This window comes from Equus przewalskii, chromosome 15 (assembly GCF_037783145.1).
Source record: "Equus przewalskii isolate Varuska chromosome 15, EquPr2, whole genome shotgun sequence".
Taxonomy (NCBI): domain Eukaryota; kingdom Metazoa; phylum Chordata; class Mammalia; order Perissodactyla; family Equidae; genus Equus; species Equus przewalskii.
In genome coordinates this window covers 15,117,952-15,129,847 of record NC_091845.1, presented here as the reverse complement: position 1 = coordinate 15,129,847, position 11,896 = coordinate 15,117,952, and the positions used below count along the sequence as shown (strand labels likewise).

Sequence of the window (11,896 nt, the reverse complement as noted above, 5' to 3'; positions counted from 1 at the left end):
CAGTAGTGTCTTTATCAATCAATAATTACTTTAAATGTAAATGGAATAAATTCTCTAGTGAAAAGGTATAGAGTGGCTGAATGGATTTAAAAAATAAGATCAACTGTATTCTGCCTACAAAAGATTCACTTCAGATTAAGTATACACATAAGCTAAAAGTCTAGAGATGGCAAAAGATATTCTGTGCAAAAGGAAATCAAAAGATAACAATGGTAGCTATACTTATATCAAACAAAATAGACTTTAAGTAAAAAATGGTAACAAGAGAAAAAGTAGTCATTATGTAATGATAAAGGAGTCAATTCATTAAGAAAACATAATAATTATAAATATATATGAACTCAACATCAAGCACCTAAATATATTAAGCAAATACGAACAGATCTGAAGGGAGAAATAGAAAAATATAATAATAGTGGGCAGAGGTCCCGAACAGATATTTTTCCACAGAAGACATACAAATGGCCAACAGGTACATGAGAAGGTGTTCAACGTCACTAATTATCAGGGAAATGCAAATCAAAACCTCAGTGAGATATCACCTCACACCTCTTAGAATGGCTTTTATCAAAAAGACAAGTGATAACAAATGCTGGTGAGGATGTGGAGAAAAGGGAACGCTTGTCACTATTGATAGGAATGTAAATTGGTACAGCCACTGTGGAAAACAGTGTGGAGCTTCCCCTAAAAATTAAAGATAGAACTACTAGATGATTCAGCAATCACACTTCTGGGTATTTATCCAAAGGAAATGAAGTCAGGATCTTGAAGAGAGAGCTGCACTCCCATGATCATTGCAGCATTATTGCCAATAATCAAGACATGGAAACAACCTAAATATCCATGGATGGTTGAATGGATAAAAAAAAGTGTATATGTGTGTGTGTGTGTGAGAGAGAGAGGGGGAGAGATAAGACAATGGAATATCATTCAGTCGTAAAAAAGAAGGAAATCTTTCCATTTCTAACAACATGGATGAAACTTGAAGGCATTAAGCTAAGTGAAATGAGTCCAACAGAGAAAGACAAATACCATATAATCTCACTTATATATAGAATATAAAGAAGCCAAACTCATAGAAACAGAAGTAAATTGTTGGTTGCCAGGGGCAGGAGTGGGTCGGGGAAAGAGCAGATGTTGCTCAATGGGTACAAAGTTCTCGTTATAAGAGGAATAAGTTCTGGGGATCTAATACAGAGCATGCTGAGTATAGTTAACAATACTGTATTGTATATTTGAAAGTTCTTAAGGGACTAGATCTTAAATGTTCTCAGCATAACAATAACAAAAAAACCCCCATAATTACATGAAGCGAAGGATGTGTTAACCTTACTGTGGTAAACTTTTCATAATATATGCATCTATCAAATCATCACATTGTATACTTTAAACTTACACCACGTTATATGTTAATTATATCTTAATAAAACTGGAAAAAAGAAGTGTAAGGAAAAAGTAATAAATTTGATTTTAAAAGAATGTAAAATATATGTATATTTCCAAAGTTAAAAAGCAAACAGAAAGAAATATTTGCAACAGATAAAATTTTATCTTAAATATGCTGAAAACTTTGATGTATCTCCAGGATAAAGATGAGCATTCAAATAAGTAAATGAGCAAAGAACACAAACTGGCGTTTTGTAAGATGCATATAATAAGCATATGTAAAAAGTTTAACCTCACTAATAATAAAGAAAAGAAAAATAAGAAACACTTTATGTCCACAAATTAGAAAAGGTACAAATAAAATTGTATTATTCAGTTACCAAGTACGCAAGGAACTGGGAAAATACTACTGACAACAGAGTAAACTGACACAAACTTTGGCAAAATGAATAAACATCATATTAAAAATGTGCAAAACTTTGCCATATTTTATTCAATTTATTTAAAAAATGTTACCATAGCGTGATGTATGGCTGATGGCTCCGTGTGTGTGTGTGTGTGTGTGTGTGTGTGTGTGTGTGTGTCTTGGTTTTAATCTACCCTTTTGCTGCTGTTGTTTAACAATTGCAGTTCCCTAATCAGGCATACATATTCCAAAAGTAAGTAGTTAGCATCTGTAAGCCTCTTATCAGAAACCCATATAAGATTCAATTGACTTTATCTAAGATCAATGATAAAAGCTTTGTTAATTGGCATAATTGAAGGCAGCAATGATTATTCACTGGTGAAATGAGTGGTGCTCAAGTTATGGGTTTGACTGAAAATATTGCAGTTAGTTTTGCTTTTAGAACACAGTATGAGAATCTGGTGAGTTTTATAGCCTATATTCATAGGAATAGTGCCCTGTACTTATGATTGCAATCTTTTCTATGTTGAGCACTTCGCAGAGGATTTTGTTGCCTGACTCCAACAAAACTGTTAACTGAATCCTGCCCTTGAAATACTGTTGCATTTGCCTCTAGTGAATTTTTCATTCAAAGGACTATTGGAGAGCCTGTAGGACAGAGTTGGGACTTTGTTGAGCTTATAGTTTGAATTTTTCTTTTTAATTTTTATTCTTTTGGATGTACATCGTATTTCAAATTCTGTATACGTTACATCATGTTCACCACCCGAACACTAATTATAGTGCATCCCCTCACATGTGACCCTAATCACCCCTTTTGCCCTCCCCCTCCCCCCTTCCCCAATGGTAACCACCAGTCCAATCTCCAATGCTACGTGTTTGGGTTTTTTTGTCTTTTTATCTTCTACTTATGAGTGAGATCATATGGTATTTGACTTTCTCCCTCTGACTTATTTCACTCAGCATAATACCCTCAAGGTCCATCCATGTTGTCACAAATGGCTGGATTTCATCATTTCTTATGGCTGAGTAGTAGTCCATCGTGTATGTATACCACATCTTCTTTATCCATTCGTCACTTGATGGGCACCTAGGTTGCTTCTAAGTCTTGGCTACTGTGTATAATGCCCCAATGAACATAGGGGTGCAAGTATCTTTATGCCTTTGTGTTTTCAAGTTCTTTCATGTGCAGAATTTTATTTTCTTTTGTTATAATTTACTTATTTTTTACTTTATTATAACTTACTATGTTATTTTGAGGGTTTTTTTTTTTTTGAGGAATATTAACATCTGCTGCCAATCCTCCTCTTTTTGCTGAGGAAGACTGGCCCTGAGCTAACATCTGTGCCCATCTTCCTCTACTTTACATGTGGGACACCTACCAAAGCATGGGTTGACAAGCGGTGCCATGTCTGCACTCGGGATCTGACCCAGCGAAGCCTGGGCCGCCGAAGCAGAATGTTCAATCCTAACCACTGTGCCACCGGGCTGGCCCATTTTCAGGGTTTTCAGAATAAGACCTAGAGCTCTCATCTGCCTTTAATTGTTGGAGATCATGAATGTCAATTAAGAATGAGAAAAATCACAATACTTTTCCACCTAGTAGTTCAAATTCTAGGAATTCATTCTAAGGAAATAATTAATAATGTGTGTAAAATTTAACTTCAATGTTTATCAGAGAGTTGTTTATCATGGTAGAATATATACAACTTAGGTGTTCAAGAACTGATTGTGAATTGATTAATTTGTAGTATATTCTAAAGTGCAATATTAAGCCGCTTTCAAAAATTAGGGCATAGAAAAGTATTTAGTGATATGAAAAAAAATTCAGGACACATTTTCAGTGAAGAAAATGATATTAAAACAATAGGTATGACATGAAAATACTTTAGAAAATATAGAATTATGCTTTTGTGAATATAGTATTGTTACTGGACACAAAGACAGGTTCATTTTACCCACTACACAAGAGAGACGAAAAATAAAAACTAGAATGTCAGGTTTACAGCAAGGAAAGAAGCTTTTATTATTACCAAAAGACAAGGAGATGGGAGCTAAAACTCAAATCCACCTCCTTGAAGGGAAAAAGCTAGGGGTTTTCATTTGGGGTTTTAGGTAGGGGACGGGGAGCATGTGGCCTTGCAGGTGAATGCCTTTTTATCAGCCTGCATATGGCCTTGTGAGGCTGTTTGTGGAGAGAGGAATGGCAAGATACAGGAATCTGCAGGTGGATGTCCTTGCTTGTCTGCCTCTGTGATGGGTGGTGGATTCCAGAGCCAGGAAGCCAAGGAGTTGGGACCTGAGAAGCTTCAGTTTCTTGATATTCTCTGGACATCAGTTTCCCTATAATAAACTTCAAGGATTGGTAATTAGCCAAAACTTTGGTGTGAGGCCATCTGGGCTTTTAACAATTTGTAGCTTCTATTTGCCTTGTGAATCTCAGGGATACAAAGGTTAAATAAACCGATATTTACATATAAATGTATCTAAAGAAGCAGGGAAAGGGGATGGGTGCTTTTTGTTTTAACCCCATATATGCTGGGTTTAGTGTAAGAGAACAGACACCAGGGCCAGTATCAGTATCAATTGTTTAGAAAAAAATGAAAAAAGTATGATTTGATGAACTCTCTAATTTCTTTGTAACTCTTTCATCTCCAAATACCAGGGTTTACAAAAGAGTTGTCTATGAACCACATGCATCAGAATCACTTGGTTTGTTTGTAAAATGCACATATTTAAGCCTCATCCCAAACTTGTCAAATCAGAGCATCTTGGGAGTATGTTAGCTATCTATTGCTATGTAACAAATTACAACAAAACATAAGGGCTTAAACTAACTAACAATAAATATTCAATGTTTTTATTAGTCTGGAATCTAGGTACCTCTTAGTGGGGGTGTTTCTGGCTTAGGGTCTTTCATGAAGTCAAAATCAAGCTATTGACCAGTGATTCACACATTTCAAGACTTTACTGGGACTGGAGAATCTACTTACGAGCTCACTCACATGCTATTGATAAGCCTCAGTAGATCCAATTTAAAATCATTCCTATCAACGCTGGCAGGCCTTGGTTATTTGCCATGTGGATCTTTCCGTAGACTGACTAAGTCTCTTCACAACATGGAACCTGACAATCTGAAAGAGAGAGAGTATCCAAGATAGAAGACACAGTCTTTGTGTAACCTAATCTTGAAAGTGACCTCCTTCATATCACTGAATCAATAATAGTGAATCAATAAGTCTAGCCAACAGTTAAAAGGAAAAGAATTAAATAAGAGCATGAATACCAGAAAGGATGAATTATTGGGGGACATCTTATAAAACTTCCTAACAGGGGTTGAGACCTAAAATCTGAATTTTTAACAATATTCTTAAAGGATTCATATATAAACCATTTACTTCCTAAACTCTTAATAAAACAAAAGAATTGATAGGTAGAATATGACTGACTCATTTCAACCCATGGACTGGTTTCCTCTGCATGTAGCTTTCTGTATAGATAATTGCCAGTCTTATGACTCATTGGTTACATTGTTCTTGGGCCAAGACCAGAACTCCAGTTTTCTCAATTCCTAAAAAGACACACTTACTTTTTTTTAAGATTGGCACCTGAGCTAACATCTGTTGCCAATGTTCTTTTTTTCTTTTTTTCTTCTTCTTCTCTCCAAAGCCCTCCAGTACATAGTTATATATTCTAGTTGTAGGTCCTTCTGGTTGTGGCATGTGGGACACTGCCTCAGCATGACTTAATGAGCGGTGGCATGTCCCTGCCCAGGATCAGAAACACTGGGCTGCTGAAGTGGAGTGTGTGAACTTCACCACTTTACCCTGGGACGGGTCTCAAGACACACTTTCCATTTCACTAAGCTTCCTCTTTCTCTAGTCTTAGCTTTACCTTAATTCTTGAAAGTATCCTACTTTGTGAACTGCATGAACTATAGTGTTGAACAATAAAAACAAAAATATCAAAATCCACTTCAGAAATAAATGCAAAGAGACAGAAAACTCCTATGTGATTATAAAATATAATTTATTTGAAGAAGCTAGCAAAACACAGTCTTTGATATTACAAAATATACCTTTTTCTTCACACTAACATGTTCCTAAAAGGATTGAGTGTAAACTGAGTATCTGTAAATTGAATCATATACCATATGGACTAATATGGTTAGCCATTTAAAGGGGATGTTTTGCATAGTCATTTTCATTATTCAAAGACTCCATATTCGCAAATTTACCTACTTGCTAAAATTTATTTGTAACCCCAAAGTCAATACTTGTGGCACTTTTGTGGTCATTTGTGAACACAAACAGAGCAGTGAAAATTGAGTCGCCCACTTTCCTACTTGAAGTCCAGAAAGGTGACACTGCCTTCCTGTTTTAGCTCTCATCTTGTAAAGAAGTCTCCTTTTTGCAGTTTATTTGGTACCACGTTTTGAATTTTTGTGCATTTTATTGGTATTCTTGTCATTGAAAAAGGCCCCAAGTGTAGTGCTGGAGTGTTGTTTAGTGTTCCCAAGGGCAAGAAGGCTGTGCACTGTGTCTTACAGAGAAAATACATGTGGGTAGATAGGCTTTGCTCAGGCATGAGTTATAGTGCTGCTGGCTATCAGTTCAATATTAATGAATCAACAATATATATTAAGGTCTCTTTAAGCAGAAACGCACATAAAATGAGGTTTTTGTATTGATTGGTTAATGAAAATCTTCTCAATTGAGGCTCATAGGAACCTAACTCTTTATTTCTCCTAGGAGCAATGGTTTTAGTACTCACTAATTCAGTGTTCACAGAGACTGCACAGAACATAACTACTGCGAACACGAAAATCAACTGTAATTACTTTTGCAAAGTAGAGACCTATGGAAATTTTATTTTTGTATTTTGCATAAAGAATCTAATAAAATCTGAAAAAAGTGTGGAGGGGAGCACAGCTGATTGATTCCTAATTCCGCCTCATTATGCTTAAACTCAGTGGGAGTATCACAGCTATGTTTATAAAGCAGTCTTGGCTGGGATGTCAAGCTTCTAGTTTACTTTGACTCTATCTGTCAGTCTGTGTCACAACCTTCATGGCAATTAACTGCGCTTTTGTGTGCTAATGATCACTATCCCACTATGCGGCCATTAGTATTCTGATGTCCTTAGTTTGAAGCTCAAGCATCAATCAGTCACCTAAAACAACTGCATAGGAGGAAGCTTACGAAGGCTGGTCCGAAAGTCCTCACCTGAGCTGCTTTATTATACTCCAACACTGAACACAAAGCTCTTCACCACACATTTCTTTTAAAAATTCTGCTTTATCCACTTGATTAAAGTGAATTTAAAGCTGATTTTTAAAATGGGGATAGGATACAAGTGGTGCATTATACCTGAAGATTTATCCAGGCACCAGATACATCAAAAATAGACAATTACTTATAAAACTAAGGTATATTTTATCTGATTGAGGCACCACTGCCATCGGATGGCCTTATTCAAGTTATTTAGAACAAAGAGGGTGGTGTTTGTGCATTTGTTTAAATCCCACTGGATGCAAAGTATATGGAGAAAATTGAAACAAATCAGATGTGGTCAGACGAGACATTTCTTTTCCTGTGATGCTTTTCCTCTTTTCTTCTCTTGTATTAAAGTCACTCCCACCAAATCCCCAGGATGTGTGGTGAAGGAAGAACAGAGGGGACAGAGAGATGCCCTATCTGGAGTTTTCAGAACTGTTGCACGCTGAGTCTAACCTGATGATGTATTCTGCTCATGTTTCCAAAAAGTCAAAAGCATTTTCAGCGTTGATTTCCCTTAAGAGTTATCAGACCTTGTTCAGATTGGTTTAATGAGCGTAAGAGGTGACCTTGTGTCCACATAGATACTCCTATAATAAAAGACCTGGAAGTACAACTTCACATATGTGTGTAAATAATTATTTTGGGGAATGTAGAGGGGGCTAAATGCAAATCCCTACTTAGATGCTACCTAAGCTAAATGGGAAGGAGAAAATTTCCACTGCTTTATAATGATAATTATTTGCAAATTACATGAGCACCAGTAATTCATTCATGCACTGATACAGAGCAGGGAACTCAATGCAGGGGTATTGAACTTGCTGCTGGCAGTGTTAATTGATTCCTTTGGAACATTTCTCCCCAGAGAATCCCAAAGACAGCTTCCCTGGGCAAGAAACTGACTCCCAGCCAGGGTCCCGGATATGCCGGGATGCACGTGTGAGGATGTTGTCGTCAAAATAAACCATTCTCGTCTTCTGGCAGAGGCTGGATCTCCTAGGAACACTCTCCAATCCTGGGAGCTTCAGTGAGAGGCTTGCTTTCTTGGCAGAGGCGGCAGTTGAGCTTCATATCTTCCCTGTGGGATGGAAAAAAGGGACTGGATTGTTGGTTGCATTTTAAACTAGCTGACTGTTCTGCTTGGGGAAATGTTGAGGAGGTGCTGATTAAGCTTAGCATTTGATCCGTGTGGCTCTGTTGGTGAAAAGGAAGAATGCCTCTCATCATAATGTTTAACTGACATCCGCTCAACACGACCCAAATCTGTCTCTCCTGATACATAATGTCTGTTTTCCCAACTACATATTGAACTGTGGAGCAGATTCTAAGTTTTGGTCATTTTCAGTTTCCCAGCATCTACTAGAATACAATGCCTAGCATATAATAGATGCAGAAGAGTGGTTAAAAGAAAGAATGAAAACAAAATATTAAAATTTGAAATCTTGAAACAATGTTAAGAGATTTTGCCTGAAATCTTCATAACACTTTGAAAATTGCTTCAGCTTATTGTCTTCTTGGTAGAATGTGACAGCCTACTTTATTCTTTTTTGTTTGAAATTTTGTTTCGAATCTAAAATAACCACTTTTTCCCTGAACATGTTAAGAGTATGCATGTATAAGTAGCAATATTTTCAGGAGAATTTCTGGCCATTTTTGGTTATATTTTTACTGAAAATCATATATATTTTTATCTTTAATTGACTAGGTGCAGAAAAGCACAATCTAAAAAAACACTGCATTGTAAGTCATGGTTATAGCAGGAACACAAAAGTCTCTAAAGTGAGTAGAAACAACTTATCTTAACTAGTTACTGACCATGGAAAATACTTGCATTACCAACATTCCAGTTTTGCAAAAGTGTCTTTATTAGAGAACCACACCACACAAGGAGAGGGAAAACCTTAAATTCTCTCTCCAAGTTTAAGCAATCAAAAAATCTGGGGTAAACAACAACAAAAACTCCCTTCCTTAGCATTAGTCTCAGCAACAAGCAAAGCCATGGCATTTCAAGTGGTGAAAATTTTGACCACAACAATACCCACCACCACGTCTAAACTGGCCCACTTTCCGAATAGGAAAAACAAAAATCACTGTGTGAACTAATAAGGCAGCTGCATACATTTGTAGGAGTTGGGTGTTTGTTTGCTTACTATAGTAGTTTAAAAATAGTTTTCCAGTTAACATCTTTTCCACATAATGGAGATGTCAGGGTAGGTTTACATGATTGTGTAAATGGTCAGAAGCTGTTTATGTAGCTCTGAACTGCTGAGCGATGCGCAGGAAGACGGGTTTCTGCAAAGCCCCTGGGGCTTTTTCCCTGCGAGACGAACCCGGGCTCCTCTTGGGGTTGCTGGAAATGCATTCCAGATGAGCTCGACCCGGCTGGCTTTCCTCTGCCTGTCAGACTCGCTTTGCACAGGATTGGTGAGGAGCTGGGGCATTGCTGCCAATCTCTACGATTACCCTGAGGTTTGGAGTTGGAGTGAAAAGAGCCATTTCTGCAACAAAACAGTAGATTCATAGTATAGAATGACCATGCTAACGTCATTGTCCAAAGCACATGCTTGTGAATAACAAAGCTTTCAATATGCCCACACATGCCGCAAATTGATCCTTATATCTATTTCATCACAACCGTTTCCTCTCCCACAAACACATCCCAGCTTGAAAGCATGTTGTTTGGGTGAGACTCCAGGTCGGTAACGCTGCTTGTCTGGCTGATGTCCTCCGCCTAAGGACAGGTAGGTAAAACCTTCCAAAAGCCCCCTCTTCCGGCTTCTCAAGTTGTGTCGTCCCCTCACCCCATAACCCCCTGGACTCCGCAATTCAAGGCCCCAAAGCACACGAGTTTGTTTCCCTAGCCAGGGCGCCTTAAAAATCGCTGGAATTCCACGTCTCCCAGAGGCCAGAGGTTTGGGGACCGGGCAGGTCGCGCCTCCTTGTGCTCTGATACCTGGGTCGCAAAAGAAGGCAGCATCACCGCGGTCTATTCTCCATCACTAAGCAGCACATCCCCTATATCCTTGCACGGGAACCGGGTTGATCGTCTTTGGGCGCTTGGCGTTCAGACCAGGCACCGTTGTTCAGTTTTGCGCACGGGAACTAGGGGCCTCCTCCCCCGGGCAGGGCCGGGCAGGTGCTGCGCCCGGGCGCGCGCCTCCTCCGGCCGCGCACTGAGCATGCTCAGCCCGGCCGCTCACTGGCACCCGCCCTCCCCGCGCCTCTCCTCTTCTGAGCGCGGGTCCCCCTCCTCGAGGCTGACGAGCCGGCAGACTGAAGTCCGCCGCGCCAGGTTTTTTGAGCTGCCGCGAGCGCGAGGAGGGAGGAGAGCGCGGCAGCAGACAGAGCACCGGGTTCAACACCAGGATTGGTCGCAAGTAGGAAGCTTTTGCCACTAAACTGGGACCCTCGGACTGTGCCGGCGCCTCACCCGAGGCTGTAGCGGGCGCCGCGCTTAGGTGCTGAGGTAAGTGGGGCGCGGGCTGCCGGGGTCTGCTCCGCGGGCTGCCTCGGGCGCCCCGGCTCTTGGATGTGGGGGAAACGCATGGTCCTCGGGGGTGGCCCGGTGGAGCGGGGCTCCCGGGACTCCACTCCTGCAGGGCTGGACAGGGGCTCTGGGCCGCGCTGCCCTCAGCCGGGCAGCCCTGCGGGTCAGGGCAGCAGCTGGCTCTGAGCGCCCTGAACCTGGGAGGAGGCAGGGCCCCGACGACGCCACCGTCACCCCGCGGCGACCCTTCTTCTTTTGAGTCAGAAAATAAGTTTGTTGCGCGACGAGGCAGCCGCCAAACAAGGAACCCAGAGTCCGAAATGCTTCGGGAACCCTTAAATCGGCTGCTGCAACTGTTTCAGGCTATTGCCACCTCTCCGTGCGCTCTCCCGCCAGCGCACGGTTGGGGCGAGAGTTTCCTTCCACTGTCGGTACCCGCCGCTGCGATTGCCCAGCTGAAGCCCGTAGTGGAGGAAGGCGAACTTGGGCTGGGGTTTGTAGGGACTTGGGACTAAGGGAACAGGAGCCCGTAGATGTGGTGGAAGGAGCCGTGTTGGAACAGATACTGATTTTGGGGGCGCCCACTGTGTGCCAGGCTCAATGCTAAGCGCTGGGGGTACAGCGGCGAGCCACATCGACCAGGTCCCCGCTCTAGCGGCACGGACCTGGTATACCCAGGCTCTGGCGAGGGAGCTTGTAGGGGTGGCATTCACTTCCATGAACTTCAGGTGGATTTGCTCTTTCATTTGAGAGGCAAAGGAACCGCCTGGTCTCCCTCCCGGACCCAAACATCCGCGAGATGTGCGCCAAGCGCCCCGCTGACTTCTACCCGCTCGCTCTCCTTCTGGAACGGAGGGCTCAAAACCTGCTTCCATTTCCTCTCTTTGTGCTTCGTGTGTACGTTTTATTATTGATGAAAGGTGTGGAGGTGAGGGTAGGAGGACGTGGGTTCCTGAGTCTCTGAACCAGTCTGGGAGTCTGATGCATGAAAACATTTTGCAGCACAGCGGAGCCCCTGCAAGGAGGTGGCTTCACGCAACGGGGAGCTAAAGGAGGTTGGTTCTGGCCGGGGTCTCCAGATTTGGAGCGAAAAGGCTTACAGAGCTGGTGTGGGGCGAATCACTGTGACTGATCACCTTGGGTGGGTGGTCAGCGTGGAGGGGGTGGGGGATCTGGGTGTGTGTTGGAGGTGTGTTTGCAAGGAGGAGCTCCTGGGAGGAATGCTTGTGGAACTTTTTCTAGTTTTCCTACTGAAATCAACATAGGGGCGGGGACATATTGTCAGAATAACAGTGTCTTTTAATTGCATGGGAAGCTCCTGCAGTTTATTGTGATGGGAAC

The 11,896-nt window shown here is 41.4% G+C and overlaps 1 protein-coding gene and 1 long non-coding RNA gene across 4 annotated transcripts in view; one reads left to right on the top strand and one right to left on the bottom strand.

The window, feature by feature from the left end:
• Positions 1 to 8,909: 8,909 nt before the first annotated feature.
• On the bottom strand, positions 8,910 to 10,215 carry LOC139076115 (uncharacterized). The gene is made up of 2 exons (XR_011527393.1): positions 10,022 to 10,215; positions 8,910 to 9,566 (listed from the first exon to the last, which is right to left on the bottom strand). It is a non-coding gene; the product is annotated as an uncharacterized lncRNA (long non-coding RNA).
• A 51-nt stretch (positions 10,216 to 10,266) lies between these two features.
• Positions 10,267 to 11,896, top strand: part of CNTN4 (contactin 4) — an 874,157-nt gene continuing 872,527 nt past the window's right edge. Inside the window, exon 1 of one of the 3 annotated variants that reach the window (XM_008518912.2) lies at positions 10,267 to 10,534. The gene's annotated coding sequence lies outside the window, so the exon portion shown is untranslated. The remainder of the gene's footprint in view (positions 10,535 to 11,896) is intronic. The other 2 variants (XM_070576725.1, XM_070576728.1) reach the window with 2 other exon arrangements.